At 46.8% G+C, this 19,405-nt stretch overlaps 1 protein-coding gene across 2 annotated transcripts in view; it reads right to left on the bottom strand.

Moving 5' to 3' along the window:
* The window catches only part of MYRIP (myosin VIIA and Rab interacting protein), a 227,185-nt gene that overhangs the window by 81,501 nt on the left and 126,279 nt on the right, over window positions 1-19,405 (bottom strand). The window lies entirely within an intron of this gene.

Below are 19,405 nucleotides of genomic sequence, written 5' to 3'. Positions count from 1 at the left end.
TCAGAGAAGCAAGATGAATATAAATGCTTCTAATTCAGTGGAGGAACAAGCACATGTTTAGCTGCCCTTCTTCCCTAGATGCCAGTGAAACGTGAGAAGATGTCCAAAGGGAGAGAAATTTGTAGAAATGAAGAGCATGGAGGAGAATCAGAGATTCTGACAGATTTCTGGAAAGTTCTAAGTGAGCGATAGCATAAAGGTAACAGAGAATGTTGTCCTGCAAAACAGTCAGAAGGACTGGGACTCACAGACCGGGAGGTCAAAGTTAATGTTGATTGGTGGAATACTCATTGGTAAAAAAGAATGAAATCTGCACAATATGGCCTGCCAATACAGGAGACATAAGAGATACAAGTTCAATCTCTGGGTCAGGAAGATCCCCTGGAGGAGGGCATGGCAACCCACTCCAGCATTCTTGCCTGGGGAATCCCATGGACAGCGGAGCCTGGCGGGCTACAGTTTATATGGTCGCAAAGCGGCAGACAAGACTGAGCGACTAAGCCCACATGCACACAGCAATATGGGCGGACTTGGAGGGCATCATGCTGAGGGAAATAAGTCAGACGGAGAAAGACAAATGCTGCGTGATATCACTTATATGTGGAAGCAAAAAGAAGACAACTAACTCGCAAATGAAACAAAAAAGAAGCTAGCTGACTCATAGAAAAAACACGGTTGGTTGGTGCAGAGAGCAGGACTGGATGATGAGACGGTACTCACAAAGCTAGTTTAGTCACTGTGTTGATGGCAGCGAGGGCTCTGGGCCCCCACCCTTGTTCCCAGACTGACAGTTGGTCCAAAGACGCTGGCTCTAGTCAAAAATAGAAAGCAGTTCTCTAATAAAATTGAACAATCTGCTGGAGGGGGTTACCACCTGGCGGTAAAGCCCTCCTAGTTCAGCACTCCGGGAGCCCCACCTGCTGGCCTACCAGACACTGTCCATGTACCCCAGAGCCAAGCCTGCCAGCTCCACAAACTCGGAGCGCTCTGCACCAATGTCCCCTCCTTGGGAGGCCCTCCCTGACCTCCCTAAAAACCACCACCACCGTGCCAACACATCTGTCCTCTTCCTCCCATTTTCTCTCCCCAAATTTCTAGGGTGCTTCTCTGTACCTGATGTTTAATTTTATATAATTATTATTTGTAAGACAATCAGTACATTAATATGCTAATTAATAATTATTAAATTGTTTATTATCTATTTTCTATTTCCAGTGGAATATATGCTCATGGAAAATGGGCTTTTTTCCCACTGCAGTGTACATAATAGACGCTCAATAAAATCTTGTGATGGATGGACAGTTTTAAATGTATTTTTTTCACTTAATATTCCTGATGGACTTTAATGTTGTTGAACAGTCTTCCCCACAGCATTTTTAGTAGCCCCAGAATTCACCATAGTATGAACATAGCATGTTTTATGTCTCTAGCCTCTTGGCATTGAATTTGCCCATTTCATTTGCTATCAAAAGCAATTCTGTGATGCATATGTTGGCAGCTAAATGATCAACATGTCTACAGTTGTGGGTTCTCGAAGTAAGACTGCTGGGTTCAAACACATCAGTCTTTCAGAAAGTTTGTACCAATGTCACTCTTCATTCGCAGTGTGAGATTTTGAAGTCCTCAATTTGGGGTGAGGTGAACCCCAAGAAACCCCCTATGGAGTGGCCAGTTTCTCCATGGAAAAGCCCATGTCTGAAGCCCAAGTAAAGCACAGGAAGCAAGGCAAAAGGGCAGAGAACAAGCATCATCGCGTCCTGGCTTGGTGGACAAGATAGCAAACAGGTTCGTCTTCCCTGAGCGGGGGAGGCAGCTGTCAATGGCAGAATGTACCAAAGGTGTCATCCTTTTACATAAAACTGCACTATATCATCAGTGTCATTACTACTAACAAAATGAACACCATTATGTGAGAGCTTGCTCTATGTTGGGCACCGTGCCAAAAGCTTCCCTTGAATCACTATGCAATTCTCATGGGCGCTGGAGCAGGCTGGACTGGCCCAGACCCCAACATTTATTGCCCATTGGTTATAAGCCAATTCCTTAATCCCCTAAGCCTCATGGGTCCTTCAGCTCCACCATCTCCCACCTCCTCTTCCTCCTCCAGTCAGTAACTTCTTGCCTGTTCGCTGGATGCCAGCCCGTCTGCCAGCTGTTGTGCTGGACTACCGTACTTGTCAAGGTTGTTGCTGTCATTCAGTCGTGTCCGACTCTTTGTGACCCCTGGACTGCAGCGCACCAGGCTTCCCTGTCCTTCACCATCTCCCGGAGTTTGCTCAAACTCATGTCCATTGAGTCGACGATGCCCTATACAGTAATACTAACAATATTTTCTTTATTTTCTGCACTTATTTTTTTTAATGTATTATTTGTATTAAAAGTATTTTTTTTTCTTTTTTGATTAAAAATTCATTTGGCTGCATTGGGTTTTAGTTGCAGCATGTGCAATCTTCATTGCATCCTGGAAGATGTTTCATTGCGCTGCATAGACTCTCTAGCTATGGCACACAGGCTCAGTAGTTGTGGCACGCAGGCTTTGTTGCTTCATGGCACGTGGGATCTTAGTTCCCAGACCAGGGATCAAACCTGCGTCCCCTGCATTGCAAGGCAGATTCTTAACCATCGGCGCACCAGGGAAGTCCCTTGTGTGAAAAGTATTATAAAGCTATTACAGTATAGTACTATTACAGCCAATCGTGTTAGTTGTACCTAAGCTAAATTTGTCGGACTTGGAACAAACTGGACTTACGAACACACTCTCTGATGGAACTTGTTCTTACATAGGGGATTTACTGTGCTTCAAGTGCATCATAGGATGAGCTCTCCGTTCCCTGGTTATACCAAAACTCTATAGCATTTAGAGACACTTTGAGGACACGGAAACCAGAATGCCTCTGCTTGCTCAAGTCAGAGACCGGAATCAGGGCACTGCCTGGGCTGCTGGAAGGTGGGAGGATGAGAGGCACTGAATCCTTAGAGAATGACCAGCAAACCTACAGCCTCATTTGGAGACTAGAAAGCTTTTCCATAGAATCGATGCATTTTAGATAATGTTTTGACTTCGAGTTAATGTGGAGAGCGTCTCTGGAAGCCCCAGGGAATGCTCAGTCATGATTACCTTCATTTGCTATTACTGCTTTCATTTCAGTTATTTTAAAATTCACGGCTCAGAGGAAACTCACAGGATATGCACGGTTCACAGGGCAGAGGTGTGGGGAGAAGGCTGTGGGGACACCCGTGCCCAGGATGGACTGGCTGAGTGCTGCAGGGCCCCAGCCCACCCTCACATCTCCAGCTGCCTCCTGAATAGAGGCAGCTTCGGGCAAGTGTAGATGAGAAGGAAAGAGCCCAGTGTCAGGGTCCCACTGGAACCAGAGGCGTCTGTGCACGAATTCCTTCATGTGTTCACTCTCTCGTTCTCTCACGCTTCACTGTTTATTGAGTCCTTTACGTGCAGGCACTATCCTGCCATATGCTGCCGGGTATGGGAAGCGACAAAACCGATCGAGCTCGTACCCAACAGTGCTGTCAGACTAGTCTCTTCCGTGAGTGCCAGAGGCATCATGCCATGGAACCAAAAGTCAAGCCAAAGGCATCTCCAGAACGGCTGACAGGCACTGGGTTCGGTATCATTCCCACAGAGGTGTGAGAACAGAGTCTGTCTTGCTTCGTGGCTCAGGCCTTTTTTTCTGGACTTAAAACATTGAAGTATAGTTGATGAACAACAGTGTGTTCGTTTCAGGTGTACAGCAAAGTGTTTCAGTGGTAACACACACACACATAAATATGTATATATGTATATTATTTTTTAAATTCTTTTTCATTATGATTTATTACAAAAATATTCAGAACAGCTTCCTGTGCTGTACAGTAGATCCTTGTTGTTTATCTATTTTACATGTATTAGTGAGTATCTGTTAAGCCCAAATTCCTGATATATTCCGCACCCTCTCCTTTCCCCTTTGGTAGCCGTAAGTTTGCTTTCTATGTCTATGGTCTGTTTCTGTTTTGTAAATAAGTTCATTTGTATCACATTTTAGATTCCACACATACGCTATATCATACGATAGTTGTCTTGTTCTGACTTACTTCACTTAGTAGGATAATCTCTCGGTTGCATAGGATAATCTGCATGTTGCTCCTAATGGCATGGCTTCATTCTTTTGTGTGACTAAGCAGTATTCCATTGTTCCACACCTTCCGACACAGACCACATCTTTTTTATCCATACGTCTGTTGATGGGCATTTAGGTTGCTTCCATGTCTTGCCTATTGTGGATAGGGCTGCTGTGAACGCTGGGGTGCATGTATCTTTTTGAATTAGAGTTTTCATCTTTTCCAGGTATACCAGGCATTTTCTTTAATGACACCCAAACCGCCCTTTCTCACTGCAGTAAACACAGGAGAGGCGCCTTAGTGCTGGACAGGGAGCCACAGTGCTGATGATGAGACTTACGGTGATGATGAGACTTACAGTGAAAAACTTTCCAAGTTTATTTCTTTGGCTTATTTTTAAAATGATCCCAATTTGTCCCTAAGGATGCCCATACAAAGGTTCTTAGTCCTGCGCAGTTTCACAATCTAACCCTGATAATTTCTCTCAACGCTAAAGCTTTAAAGAAGTCAACAGCCAAGCCTTTGAAATTCACCAATCACAGAATAGTCGGAATTGATGACATTTAGTCCTTGGAACTACAGATGGTTTGTCTGTAAAATGATGGTCACCCAACTAGGGAAGACAGGAAGAGGATCAGGTTTGGAGGGAAGGTGGTAAGTTCAGTCAGGACACCTGTATGTGGGGTGCCCCCCACATGCCCAGGTGGCAATGCCTGGTGCTCAGTACTAGTCTGTAGATGGAAATCTGGACTAGAAAAATGGATTTGGTGGTCTTTGGTCCACAGGTAGCCCTGAAACCAAAAATTGGGGTTAAGGGAGGTATATATAATCATTATCTCTATTTTACAGAAAAAATGGAAACAAGTAACTTGCTAGTCACTGGCTGAACTAAGAGCAAATCAGGGAACAGACTGTAGACCTCATCCTTGGGTCAGCGCCTTGACATCTGCTCGGCTTATTTTCCTTCCAGAACCTCTAGTTAGTGTTCTTACTGCAAATGATGGCTTTTGCTTCAAAGTTTAAGCAAACAGAAAGCCCCAGGGATCAAGAGTTCAGAAGGAAATGTAAAATCATTGTATCATTTCCCCCCAAACAACCTACTTATCATTCTGTGGATACTAAACGCTTCAAGTCACTTGTTTGTATAAGCAGTTTGCTAATTTTTTTCTGTGACATGAATAAACTTATAAACATGGTGCATTCTCATCAGAAGACAGACTGGAAATTGCATCACAAAAGCAGCACTGAAATTACAACTCCAGGAATGCCAGACTGATTTCAGCTCATTAGACAAAATAACAGGATTGTGAAGAGGAAGGAACTGCCTACGCCAGAACTGCTCGGATCCTGCTGCTGGTGGTGAAGCAAGGCCGCCTTGGCCCACAGGTCCGGCACAGCAGGTGCTGTGCACACTGATGGGGGAGAGTCTGTGGATCCCCCTACCTCCTGTGCAGTCCTCAGACCAGCCATGTGGGCACCGTACGGAGCCTCGATAAAATTGGCAATCCCAGCCCTCTGCTCTCACCCCGAGACCGGTGGAATCAAATGGCACTTTAGAAAGATTCCCAGGTGGTTACTAGGTCCATCAAAGCTTAATAAGCACTGGCCCAGTGAAATTAGCTGGGTGTTTTCTGAGTCCACATATGGTTTTTGTTTTGTTGTTACTCTTGACCACAATCCACTTAGGTAGGACAAGTTGTCTCTCTCAACAGCTGACTTGCCTCCCTCCTTCCTATTTTCCTGGGCTTCCCTGGTGGTTCAGACAGTAAAGAATCCACCTGCAATGCAGGAGACCCAGGTTTGATCCCGGAGTTGGGGAGATCCCCTGGAGGAAGGCAAGGCAACCCACTCCAGTGTTCTTTCCTGGAGAATTCCGTGGACAGAGGAACCTGGTGGGTTACAGTCCATGGGATCACAAAGAGTCAGACATGACTGAGTGACTAACACTTGCTTTTCCTGCTTTCCAAGGAAAAAGAACTAAACCAGGTGATAAAAAGTTTGGAAGAGGAATGGAATAATTACAATGGTACTCCCAATTTCAGGTGCTTTCACTACAGAAATAACTAAATCAATAAAATGCCAAAAATCCTGATGAGCCAAGTTCAAATCATTATATAAAGCAAAGTTGCCCAAACTGACTACAACAGTCTAAATTGATAATGAAGAACTAACATTACCTTGTTGGTAAGAATTAAGAAGCACAGCAATTAAAATCCATGACCAACTCAAGAGGACCCTGATGATGTGTGGATAACAAAGCATCTCTCCTAAAAACTGTAAGCACAACCATGATCTGTGAGCTCTGCCTCACAAAATACAGACTGAGAAGATTCAGCACCAACAACACATTGAATGGACATAAAAGAGAGAAAACTCTAGGTCTTTCAAACAGACAGACTCTAACACAGGCAATTGGTTACATAGATGACGAAATCACCGAGACTCCCAAGAAAGGATGGTGAGGCATGCCAGAGGCTAGCAGCGGGGAAGCTGCCACCACCCCAGGGCCAGAGGGGCCAGGGAGGTGGTGGCATTGCTGGGAGGAGCATCCTGGAGCCAGGAGATGGGGCCACAAAGGAGATGCGGCTGCTGCAGAGATGCGGCTGCTGCAGAGATGCTGCCCGAGGCAGAGAAACTGATGCACTATCTTCTCTCTCCCTCCCACCCTTTCAGGGAGTGAGGAAATAGTCATTAAACTAAATTCTATTTAAAAAGACCGTTAGAGAAAACTCTAAGGAAGTAAAAATCGAAGAGCCACCCCTCCTCCTATGTAGACCACAATATAGGATCAGGACCAGTAACTGACATCAATGTGGACCTGGGCTGCTTGTCACATGTCTTCTAAGACTGCAGCTGTCCAGGGAGACTCCCCTGAATGGCAGTGCGCACTCTTACTCCTGCCAGTGGAGGCCCGGGGAGCCCAGGACTGTGCAGCCAGGCCTGTCACCCTGCTGATGGCAGCTCCCCACAGGGAGCCCTTGTACTGAGGAAAGGACAAGAGAAAGTCTTGCCGCCAGAATCACTCAGACCTCCTCTGCTGTGTGTGTGTCGCTCAGTCATGACCAACTCTTTGCGTCCCCATCAACTGTAGACCGCCAGGCTCCTTTGTCCATTGGATTCTCCAGGCAAGAATACTGGAGAGGGTGGCCATTCCCCTTCTCCGGGTGATATTCTCAACCCAGGGATCAAACCCGGGTCTCCTGTGTTCACTGAGCCACAAGGGAAGCCCCTCTTCTCTGCTGAGTGAGACTCAACTCTTAGGAATCATGATTTCTAAGTAAACTCCTTGGATACAATGTCCCTAAAATAAATTCAAAGTATAATAAACTCAACTTACTAGAAAAGCCAAACAAAAACCCCCACTGAACAAACAAACCTTTTTTCTCCCCCAAGTCTTGGCTATTTTATCTAACAGAGGTTTTTTCCCCTCCCAGATGCAGAGGAGAGAATAAATATTTCATCAGGTTTTTCTAAAGATTAAATGATATAATACATGGGAGGCACCCAGCCCAGTGTACATCTTCAGGATGTGCTATTTTTTTTATTATCATCAATATTATTATTTCCTTTTAAGCCCTCTGCATCTTTTTTGGGGGGGAGGGCAGGATCTGAGTATATCAATAGATAAAGAGTAAAAGTAGACTTGTCAGGAAATGCATTCAATTTTTACATTTCATCTTAAGCAAAAGGCTAGACTTTAGGGTTAAGGTGGTTCTTAACCTTTAGCAGTTTTTAAACTTAAAACCGAGCTTGCTGGGCCTGACTTCAGAGGTTCTGATTTGCTTGGTCTGGGCGGGCCCCCACTATGAGCCCTGACGACGTGTAGGTGATGCGAGGCTGCTGTTCCGAGGTCCACACTTTGAGAGTCACTGAGCCTGAGGACAGATCTGGCATGTTGTAAGGAACACAGGACGATATTACTGATTCCGAGCCATGGGGAAAACAACAGAGTGACAGGCAGGTGTTTGGAAAATAAGACTCCTTCAGCCCTGACAGCACGAAGGCCCTTGAGCACGGAGTCAGAGCAGTCAGTTTCAAGAAGTCAAGAGACGCTGAGAGACTAGATGGAGAACAGCCCCCACGCTGGGAGCCCTGAGCGTGTCATTGGGAATTTGCAGACAGTCACAGCCAGGAGGCTGGAAGTGTCATGTTCAGTTGATACGTGACAATTGCCATTAACGTGAAGTGTCCTGCTAAGGGTGGGGAGCTGGAGGCGACAAACAGCAGCAGAGAAAGCCTGGGAGAGCAGTGAGGAAGCGTGTCCGTGTGTGACGCCCCCGCAGCTGCTCCTGGGCCCTCTCTGCACTTTTCCAGGTTGCACAGTGGCGAACGGGAGATGGAAGAGGAAATGGGCTGAAGGAGAGAATAAAGGGGTGGATTTTGAAGATTTTTTTTTCAGTTTTAATATTTTTTATTGAAGTATAGTTGACTTACAATGTTGTGTTAATTTCTGCAAAGTAATTCAGTGATCCATTTATATACATTCTTTTTTAAAATATTCTTGTCCATTATGGCTTATCATAAGATATTGAATATAGTTCTCTGTGCTATGTAGGAAGCAGGGCCTTGCTCTTTATCCATTCTATACACAAAAGCTTACATCTGATAACCCCGATATCCCACTCCATCCCTCGCCCAGTGCCTTCCCTTTTAGCGACCACAAGTCTCTGTGAGTCTGTTTATCTATGTCTGTGAGTCCGTTTCTGTTTTGTAAATACATTCACTTGTGTCATATTTTAGACCCCACGTGTAGGTGGTATCACATGGTATTTGCCTTTTTTTTTAATTGTATTTATTTTTGGCTGTGCTGTGGTGATCGGGGCTACTCTCTCATTGCAGTTTACGGGCTTCTCATGGCAGTGGCTTCTCTTGTCGTGGCACACAGGCTGTAGGCCACAGGGGCTTCAACAGCTGCAGCTCCCAGGCTCTAGAGCACAGGCTCAATACTTACGGTGCACGGGCTTAGCTGCTCCTCGGCATGTGGGATCTTCCTGGATCAGGGATCAAACCTGTGTCTCCTGCACTGGCAGACAATTATTCTTTACCAATGAGCCACCAAGGAAGTGCGGTCTTTCTCTTTCTGACTTACCTCATTTAGTATCATAATCTATAGTTGCATCCATGTTGCTGTACACGGCATTATCTCATTCTTTTTTATGGCAGAATAGCATTCCACTGTGCATATGTACCATATCTTCCTTATCCATGCAGCAGTCGACGGACATTTAGGTTGGTTTCATGCCTTGGCTATTGTGAATAGCGCTGCTGTGAACGTAGGGGTGCGTGTATTGTTTTGATTTATAGTTTTGTCTAAATATGTGCGCAGGAGTGGGGTTGCTGCATCATATGGTTATTCTATTTTTTGATTTCTGAGGACCTTCCATACTGTTTTCCTCATTGGCTGCACCAACTCACATTCCCAACAACAGTGTAGGAAGATTCCCTTTTCTCCACACCCTCTCCAGCGTTTGTTAATCGCAGCTGTTTTTTAAAAAAATATTTACTTGTTTGTTTTTTTTTGTGGCTCTGGGTCTTTGTTGCTGCTGCGGGCTTTCTCTAGTTGTGGTGAGCAGGGGCGACTCTTCGTTGTAATGCGTGGGCTTCTCGATGCGGTGGCTTCTCTTGTCTCGGAGCACGGGCTCTAGGCGCACAAGCTTCAGCGGTTGTGGCACTCAGGCTCTGTAGTTGTGGTATACAGGCGTAGCTGCCCCATGGCACGAGGAAACTTCCTAAACCAGGGATTGAACCCACATGCCCCTGCATGAGCAGGCAGACTCCAGTCCACCGTACCACCAGCAAGTCCTCTCTCTAGACTTTTAAATGGCCTAGACTTCTAGGCCATTCGGCTGCTGTGAGGTGGTACCTTGAAAATATTATTGGTGAGAGTGCTTCCATTAAGGCCAGGAAAGTAAAATTATAAATAGTTGTGCTTTTTATTTAAATAAAATATTTAAACTTAAAATAACACTGTGAGTTTAACATACATGCTTTTCAACTTTTCACCATTTTTTTCAGGTATTTTAATATGCCAGAAAAATTATCATTAAAATACATAAGAAGATTACATAGGGGGATAATTATTTCCTTTTGTCTCAGTCTCCAGTCAGAGGTATTCACTATTAATAGACCCTGTCTTTAGTCAAAATTTTTGCATTTTGACAGCAAATATTTTGTAGTAACTATAAATAGTATATAACCTTTAAAAATTGTGAATTACTATATGGTATACCTGTAACTTCTATCATATTGTATATCAACTATACTTCAGTGAAAACACTTATATTTTATTCTTTATGAGTTTTTGCATTAATTTTGCTTTTTAAATGTACTGTCATTTAAATATTTACCGTAATTACTTGGCTTTGATCACGCCCTTAAATTCTGCACCCAAGGTGAATGCCTTGCTTACCGCACCCTGGCTCGGCCCTGAGAGGGCAGCCCCACGTTGGCACTTTGACAGTAGGTTCTGTGGTGGCAGATGAGTGCCCGGGGGGACACAGCTGTGCCCCCACATACAGATGACCCCAGGAGGAGACGGTGGTGCCCGGAGAGCACAGTGGTGGTACCCAGGGGAGTGTGGTGATGAATACAGCGCCCAGAGTACACTAAGGATGAGGAACAGCTGGGGAGAAAGTGGAAAAACATCCATGGATGTCACGGGCTAGTTGTTGAGACTTGTGCCCTTAAGAGATTCCCATGAATCCATAGGTGTGGGGTGGGGGGAGGAGTTTTGGAGGAGGCTGGGGTCCTGCATTAGTAATTAGGGATAAAAACCAATGAAGCCCCATCACCCAAGAAAGTAAGTGTTAGTTGCTCAGTCGTGTCCAACTCTTTGGAACCCCATGGAATGTAGCCCACCAGACTCCTCTGTCCATGGAATTCTCCAGGCAAGAATACTGGAGTCATTCCCTTCTCCAGGGGATCTTCCTGACCCAGGGATCCAACCCAGGTCTCCTGCATTGCAGGTGGATTCTGTACCATCTGAACCAGGGAAGACATTTCTGAGATGGTCTGGAGGCAGATGTGTCAGGGCAGACTCAGTCCCTCCAGGACTTTCCAGCTCTCATTCACAGGTCTTGGGCACAGCAGCTCTTCTTTGCAGCCACTCTGGCCTCCCAGCTGTCTGTCCCTACCTGTTCCTCAGGAAGCCCTCCCCAGACTCGATGCCACTGGCACTGACCTGGCCCTGCACTCTTCCATCTCTCTGGCATCTCCGTGGCTCTCAGCTCCACCCTTACGCTTGATTCATTCCTCTCTGGTTCAGCGAGTTGGAATGATACTCAACCAGGCAGTTATTAAGCCTGGGGGATGGGGAATGAAATGGTTTCTTTTAGTGTTGGCTGTTTGCAGGCAGGAATAAATGTCATTGGAATACGGCTTTTCTTTTGCCTTCTTAATTGTAAAGCTGATTGGGACTTAAACATCTTTCACTTGTCAGAATCAACCTGAAGTAAGAGAATTTAACTGCATTTATTTGAAGAGCCACTGCTCTGGCTCTAGCTACAGAAATCTGCACTCTGAACCATGCAGGTCCAGAAGGGAAATTTCACGTCCGTCCCGTGCTACTTTGCGTGAACTAGGAACCAAGACGGCAGAGAAAAGGCAGTCAGCACACGTGGATTCTTGCCCCAGTCACATCACTCTATGTGTGGTCTGGAAGGCATGTTTATCTTTCTGCATCTCACCTCCCGCACCCGCAGAATACAAATGATCACAGCTTCCTTCAGCCAAACTTTCAGAGACGCACAGTTGCGCTGGATCTCGCTTCACCTCCCACATCCTGACACACTGAAGTATGCCAGCTTTGCTCTGATAACATCTTCAGATTTGTATTAAAAAAAAAAGCATGTAATTTCCTTTTTGGCTTATTGTTAACATTAACGTTGGCATTACTCAAACTGATGAATAAGCCAAAAAAGGAAATGACACACTTATTTTGAGCTTCCCACATGGTGAAGGGGTAAATAATCTGCCTGTCAATGCAGGAGATGCTAGAGACTTGGGTTCGATTCCTGGGTCAGGAAGATCCCCTGGAGGAGGGTGTGGCAACCCACTCCAGTATTCTCGCCTGGAGAATCCCCATGGGCAGAGGAGCTTGGTGGGCTACAGGCCATGGGGTCGCAAAGAGTCGGACACGACTGAGCGACTTCCCACATATGTAACATTATGTCATATAGTGAGGTGTCTTTAAGTTCCAAGCTGGTTGTTGGGACAAGATGATCTTCTTACTGTTTATATTAACCAATTCTGGACTTAGCTATAATAAACACACAATGTACTACTATGAAAATGAAAAGGCAAGGACTTTGTTATATTAAGTGGATGGTTAAAGACAATGTAAAACGTCACTGTTTGTTTACAGCAGATTATAATTGCTGGGGCTGCCATGTACTTGCCGGTATCCGTCACTTGTTGAGTGCCTATCACACACCTGGCATGGGGCCAGGTCTATTTAGTCCTCAAAATTAAATGATGAGACAAGTATTCTTTTGCGAAAACAAAGGCTAGATAGCTGGTCAACAGTGAAGCCAATATGCTCTCTTGTTTTTTGCTTGTTAATTTTCCTTAAGTAAAATAATTTAATAGATGTGTCACAGAGTTTAAAATGTATCTCCTGCTCACCCATGGTCACCATCCATCCAGTTCAGAGGCAGACGATGCCATCAGTTTCTTGTCACCTAGGCACACAAGACAATACTCCCTAAAATATTCACCTCTGCTTTTTTTCTGTACAAATGGTAGTATAGTACCTCTTTGCACTGTTCCAGAGGAACACATCTGGTGATCATCCCATATCATAAACATAAAGCCTCCTTATTCCTGTTTTGGGGTGTACTATATTTTATTTGGGCTTCCCTGATAGCTCAGTTGGTAAAGAAACCACCTGCAATACAGGAGACCCCAGTTTGATTCCTGGGTTGGGAAGATCCGCTGGAGAAGGGATAGGTTACCCACTCCAGTATTCTTGGGCTGCCCTTGTGGCTCAAGTGGTAAAGAATCCACCTGCAATGCGGGAGACCTGGGTTCAATCCCTGGGCTGGGAAGATCCCCAGGAGAAGGGAAAGGCTACCCACTCCAGTATTCTGGCCTGGAGAATTCCATGGACTGTATATCCATGGGGTGGCAAAGAGTCCACTTTCACTTTCACAATATTTTATTTGGGGCTTTCCAGGTGGTGCTAGTGGTAAAGAAATCTGCTTGCCAGTGCAGGAGACGTGTGAGACCTGGGTTTGATCCCTGGGTCAGGAAGATCATCTGGAGGAGAGCATGGCAACCCACTCTAGTATTCTTGCCTGGAGAATCCCCATGGACAGAGAAGCTACTGTCCATGCCAGGCTACTGTCCATAGGGTTGCACAGAGTTGGACACAACTGAAGCAACTTAGCAGGCATATTTTGCTGCTAAGTCACTTCAGTCGTGTCCAACTCTGTGCAACGCCATAGACGGCAGCCCACCAGGCTCCCCCGTCCCTGGGATTCTCCAGGCAAGAACACTGGAGTGGGTTGCCATTTCCTTCCCCAGTGCATGAAAGTGAAAAGTGAAAGTGAAGTCGCTCAGTCGTGTCTGACCCTCAGTGACCCCATGGACTGCAGCCTTCCAGGCTCCTCCATCCATGGGATTTTCCAGGCAAGAGTACTGGAGTGGGGTGCCACTGCCTTCTCCGAGGTATATTTTACCTGTCCCCAATTGATTGGCATTTAAAATATTTCCTAATTTGCTTTTACATCAGTGTGGCAGAGAATGGCCTTCACACACACACACACACAGACACACACGAAGGGAGCAGAACATTTGTTAGGAAAAAACTGGGGAATCTTCCTTCTAAAGGGTCTGCGCAGGATTTTAAAGGATGTGCTACCCCCTTACTGTGAAGTGGTAGGCAGAGTACTGGGCAAATCATCATACCAGCTCCCATCTGTGTGTGTGAGTGCATGCTTCAGAATATTCATGAGGATGCAGGGCGCTCTGCTTACAACGCACCACTGTTGATAAAGCACTTACTTAGAAAAGGATCTACAGATAAACCAAGGCTGCTGAGGAAGGGAAGAAACTGCTTCTTTTTGCCCACTGCCAAATAACTGCAGCCTCTGGAAGTGTGTCTTTCTTCCAGACAAATGCAGGTGCACAAAATTCTGTTTACACTCTCCTGGAATGAACTGCATCAGAAATGGGTTCTCTCCATATACGTGGGGCATAAATGCAAACTTTGAAAAGGCACAAGCCCTCACCCACTCTTTTTCATGCAAAAATCCATGGCCACCTCTTACGAAAATGGAAACACATTTATATTCAGCAAATCAAAGAAGTTAATGTACTTCAAGTTAATTCAAATGTAAATCTCAAAAAAAAAAAAAAAAAGCTGCTGTTGTCCTTTGACTTGAAAAGTAAGTTGAAACCGTACAGTGGTTTCCTACGGGGCCAGATGCAAGCCATCTGACCCGCCCAGCTGTTGAGACTGGTCAGTTGGGGGGTGAAAGTGGGAGGAACTCCCACTTGAAGGGAGCACCATCATGAGCTCAGATCAGAGTTGGCAGGGCTGCTGGGAGAGATGAGAGCAGATAGGAACCACAGGGTTCTCTCACAATCGAGACTGTGTTCCTCCAGCCACATTTCCCTTCTCCTCGAGTTGTCAAGCTCCTCTCGGACAAGGTCCGCATCACCTGCAATGTTGATGTTGTCAATAGCATCCCTAATCCCCTTTCCGGTGTCCCAGTGTGAGCAGAAGGGACCTCCACGTGGGTTCTGTGGTGTGCCCAGGTCTCTGCAGATTTCTCTCGACGGGGAGGCTCCAGGCACCACGCTGCAGGATGTATTCTTCAGGAGTGGAAATTATGTGCAGTTGCTACCAATCCCCATCTCCAGGGTGGGAGCCTGGCCAAAGATCTTGCATGTGTAGGTGTGGGGAGAGGGCTATTTTACTTTAGCATTATCCACCATGGTGGACTTCAGAGCTCCTCCGTCTGCAAAGAGCCAAAAATATCTCTCCAGAGATGCCATGAATACCTTTCATAAGTTGCCTTTTGAGGGGGCTTTCAACAAAATTCTCCTCAAAATTGAAACCACTGACCAGGATTCAACTAAGCACCTCAGAATGCAGCAGATTTTTGAGTTCTTGAGAGCAGCATAGTACAGAGGAGGAACTGTGGAGCCAGCCTGCCTGGTGTAACTCCTGACTCCTCCACTTCCTAGCAAGTGCTGGCTAAGTTCCCTGCCCTCTCTTTCCCTAGTTTCTACATCAGTCAAATGGGTGCAATATATCTGCCTTATGGAGTTATAAGGAGAACTGAGTGCTCAGCACAGTAACTGAGTACAGAATAAGCTCTCTTGAGACTTCCCTGGCGGTCCAGCGGTTGGGACTTTGCCTTCCAGTGCAGAGGATGCCGGTTGGATCCCTGGCTGGGGGCTTGGATGCCACATGTCTCGTGGCCAAAAAAGTCAGGATGTGGAAGAGAGGCAATACTGTAACAAATTCAATAAATGCTTTAAAAAAATGATCCACATTAAAAAAAATCTTTAAAAAAAATGATACAAAGAAACGTATATAACAGAAAGAGACTCACAGACTTAGAGAAGGAACTTACACTTGCATGTACACACTGCTTTATTTAAAATGGACAACCAACAATCATCTACTGTATAGCACATGGAACTCTGCTCAGTGTTATGTGGCCTCTGGATGTGAGGGGACTTTGGGGGAGAATGAACACGCGTATATGCATGGCAGAGTCCCTTCACTGTTCACCTGAAACTATCACATTGTTAACTGGCTATACACCAATAAAAATCTTTAAAGAAAGAATAAGCTCTCAATAATGCTTCCCTGGTGGTTCAGATGGTAAGGCATCTGTCTACCATGCGGGAGACCGGGTTTGATCCCTGGGTTGGGAAGATCCTCTGGAGAATGCAATGGCACCCAACTCTAGTACTCTTGCCTGGAAAATCCCATGGACGGAGGAGCGTGGTAGGCTGTAGTGGATGGGGTCACAAAGAGTCGGACGCGACTGAGCGCCTTCACTTTCACTTTCAATGCTAGCTCTTATACAGAAAAATAATTTCCCTTTTGCATAGGCTTATTTTGATGGTGCTTGTGGGATCTGTTTGCAGAGGCAGTGATTCAAGGCCCAGCCTCTGAAGAAGCTGAGAGCCTCCATGGCAACAGATGAGCCTTTTCTCTGGGTTCTGGCAGGGCCACTGATTTCAAGTAACAGCCATGCAGCAAACAAGGAGTCAGGACGATGGCTGGAGTGCCTTGCTCTACCCAAACAGTGCACAGGGGACCTTGCCAAGCAGCACAGATGCCGCCTCTCAGATTGCCTGGGTTTTTCTCACAGTTGTCGCTTTGCCTGGCAAGGAGGGCTTTTATCTTTCAAAGACACTGATGTCTTCTGGCCTGCTCTCTCAGCCCCACTGCTCTGAGGTGGGGGCTCGGGGAGAATCTGCTGGGCTGTACCCCACTTCCCAGGCTACCTACACAGCAGCTCCCCTCAGGCCGGTCCAGACAGCCCTCTATTCAGGTCTTGCCGTGAGATCACACCGAAGTTCTCGCCTAGGCTGGCCACTCCTGTGGCCAGAGGTGCCGCAGATTCGGTACAATCTTTGGTTCTGTTGGGCACTTATTTGAGGGTTTTGTTGGAGGGGAGCGGAACTTAGAGTCAGAGGCACTTACAGAGATCTTTCCGCTGGTTTGTCGCACTACCTTTGTCACCTAAGGTGACTCTATCCTCACATTGCCTGCTTACCAAGATGCTTCAGTTGTGTCGGACTCTGTGACTTCATGGACGGTCACCTGCCAGGCTCCTCTGTGCATGGGATTCTCCAGGCAAAAATACCGGCGAGGGTTAGCATGCCCTCCTCCAGGGGATCGTCCCAACCCGGGGATCAAACCCACATCTCTCACATCTCCTGAATTGAGAGGTGAGTTTTTTACCACTAGCAGAGTCCCCCTTAAATCTGGGAGGATTCAGGCCTAAGAGGCACATCTTAAGTCAGAAGAGGGACATGGGAAAGACACCAGCCTTGAGGTCCAGAGAGCCAGGTTCCCTGTTCCCCTCTGTCACGCAGTGGCTATGTGACCAGGCTCAGACCACGTCCCTTCTCTGATATTAGTTTTCTTACCTGAGGTGCTCCATGGGAACATGAGCCCAACCTTCAAGTTGGGACATGCATTTAGGGTTTGACTGCCATGTGGGGTGTATCCAAAGGATACATGGATACAACATGTGGAGGCCAACCTTTGAAGGGTCAGTGGTCACAGATGTTGTCCAAGGGTTGAGTCTGTGTGTGTGTGTGTGTGTGTGTGTGTGTGTGTGTGTGTTGGGGGACTGGGGAAGATGGAGAGGGGTGAGGTGGTGTGTTGTACAGGTTCTATGTGTGTGAGAGAAAAGGGGGAAAGTGTACATGTCAAAGACCCAGGGAGAGACACTGTGGATGTCACTTCTGTGTGTGAGAGAAGGAAGGTGGGGAGAGAAGAGGGCGGGGAAAGAGGAGGAGGGCCTGTGAAGAATTCAAGAGCATATTGCAAGTACATGTGAGGAAAAGGGAATGGGGAGGGACAGAGAACAAGGAAGAGAGGAGATGTGTGTGTGTGTGGGGGGGGGGCGGTGATCTGTGGCTGGACTGTACACACAGCTCCTGCCTACACAGTTCTCAAGAATTTCCCCAAGCTCCCCAGAGAAGCTCTGTCGGGGTCTTTGGGGAATTCTCTTCTCCAGCTGGCTCCAGAGCAAGGCAGGATTCTCTCAGTCTGAGGACAGAGGATCAGGAGGTCCCCCCAGGGTCCCGCTCCTCTCCCCAGGGCCTGATTTCTGGATCTGGGTACCTGAAAGTCTGGCTCTGCGCTGGGGAAAACAATCCCCGCTGGGTGCTGGGGTGCCTCAGAGAAGCACAGCTTGTGTAGGCAGCAGCTAGAAGCTGGCTCACCCTCTCTGCGCAGAGAATGAGGGTGCCAGGCTCTGTTTACAGCTCCAGGCCTGGCAACGTCATCCCAGAAGGGATGTGAGGAAGGAGGAGTCAGGCTCTATCCCTGTGAGGACGACTCCACTTTGGAGGAGGTGCGAGGTCAGTTTGGGAAATCATGAAAAGAGCCCGTAGTGGAAATCTTCCTTTCAGAGTCTGGCATCCATTCATCCTCTTCCTGATAAAACAGTACCCCAAATATTTGGGGAACTGCCTCTCCCACTCCTTTTCCTGGAGTTGACCTTGGCCCCAGGAGTGGGTCTGGCTTGAATCAGGCATCTTCCCCTGCTCCCAGCCACAGTGATTAGATCAGGGAGGGACAGGCAAGCACACATCAGGCCAGTGCGAGCAATGCCTAGGACTTTGTTCAACACTTGCAAGAGGGATGATTTCTAAGGATGTGTGATTGAGAGACAAGAAGGGTCAGAGTTTCGGCTGTCATCTTGCGATTGTGACAAATGCGAAAGTGCAGCCCACCAGCAGAAAGCAATGGAAAGGAAAGAGACAGTCCTGAAGGTACAGTCTAAACTCTGGGTCCAGCAGTACCTGAAGCCACATTACCCTTGAACATCTCTGACTACATAGCAGATGCATTCCCTTTTCTTGAAGCCGAGTTGGGCTGGGTTTTCTATCACTGGTGACCCGTGGCTGACACAGAGGGGAATGGGATTCCCAGCCCCCAACTGAGAATCCACAATGTACTGGGCAGGTACAGTGACCGGTGCTGGGGGAGGAAGTGACGCAGCACGAGGCCCCTGCCCCTGGGGGCGCTCAGTCACTTCGGAAGGCAGACGTCTGGACAAGCCAGCACCCCAGCGACACATATCCACGTGCCTCCAAGGAGAGGCGCTGACAGCCTTAATCCAGAGCCAAGATGGGAAGGCCAGTGGGGGACAGAGGAGTCGGGACATGGGGTTGTCACTGGGTAACAAATACCAGCTTTAGAGATGGAAGGACTGAGACCTGAATTCCAACACCACCTCTCCAAATCTCCATTTATTCACCTGCCAAAGGGGGAGTCTTATCTCCTAGTTTTGTTGTAAGAATTAAAACATTTAATCAGCCACTCAGGACATATCTGTTGAGCACCTATTATGTGCCAGAAACTGTGGACAATACGGTGTGACAAACAGAGAGGGAGCTTACATTCCAGTGGCGGAAGCATCCAAACAAGAGCCCACCGATTTCCTCTGACTTTACAGGGGGCTGTCCCCAACTACCTCTCTCTGAAAAAAGAGTTAACTTATAGCTCCAGTTAATAAAGTTCTTGGGTGTGACAGTGTTTCAACCTACAAACTCCTTTGGAAGTCCTCTAACCTGCCTGAATAGGTTT

The sequence above is a fragment of the Bos taurus genome, chromosome 22 (genome assembly GCF_002263795.3).
Source record: "Bos taurus isolate L1 Dominette 01449 registration number 42190680 breed Hereford chromosome 22, ARS-UCD2.0, whole genome shotgun sequence".
NCBI classification, from domain to species: Eukaryota; Metazoa; Chordata; class Mammalia; order Artiodactyla; family Bovidae; genus Bos; species Bos taurus.
The sequence above is the reverse complement of the archived record's forward strand: the minus strand, read 5'-3'. Positions and strand labels throughout refer to the sequence as shown.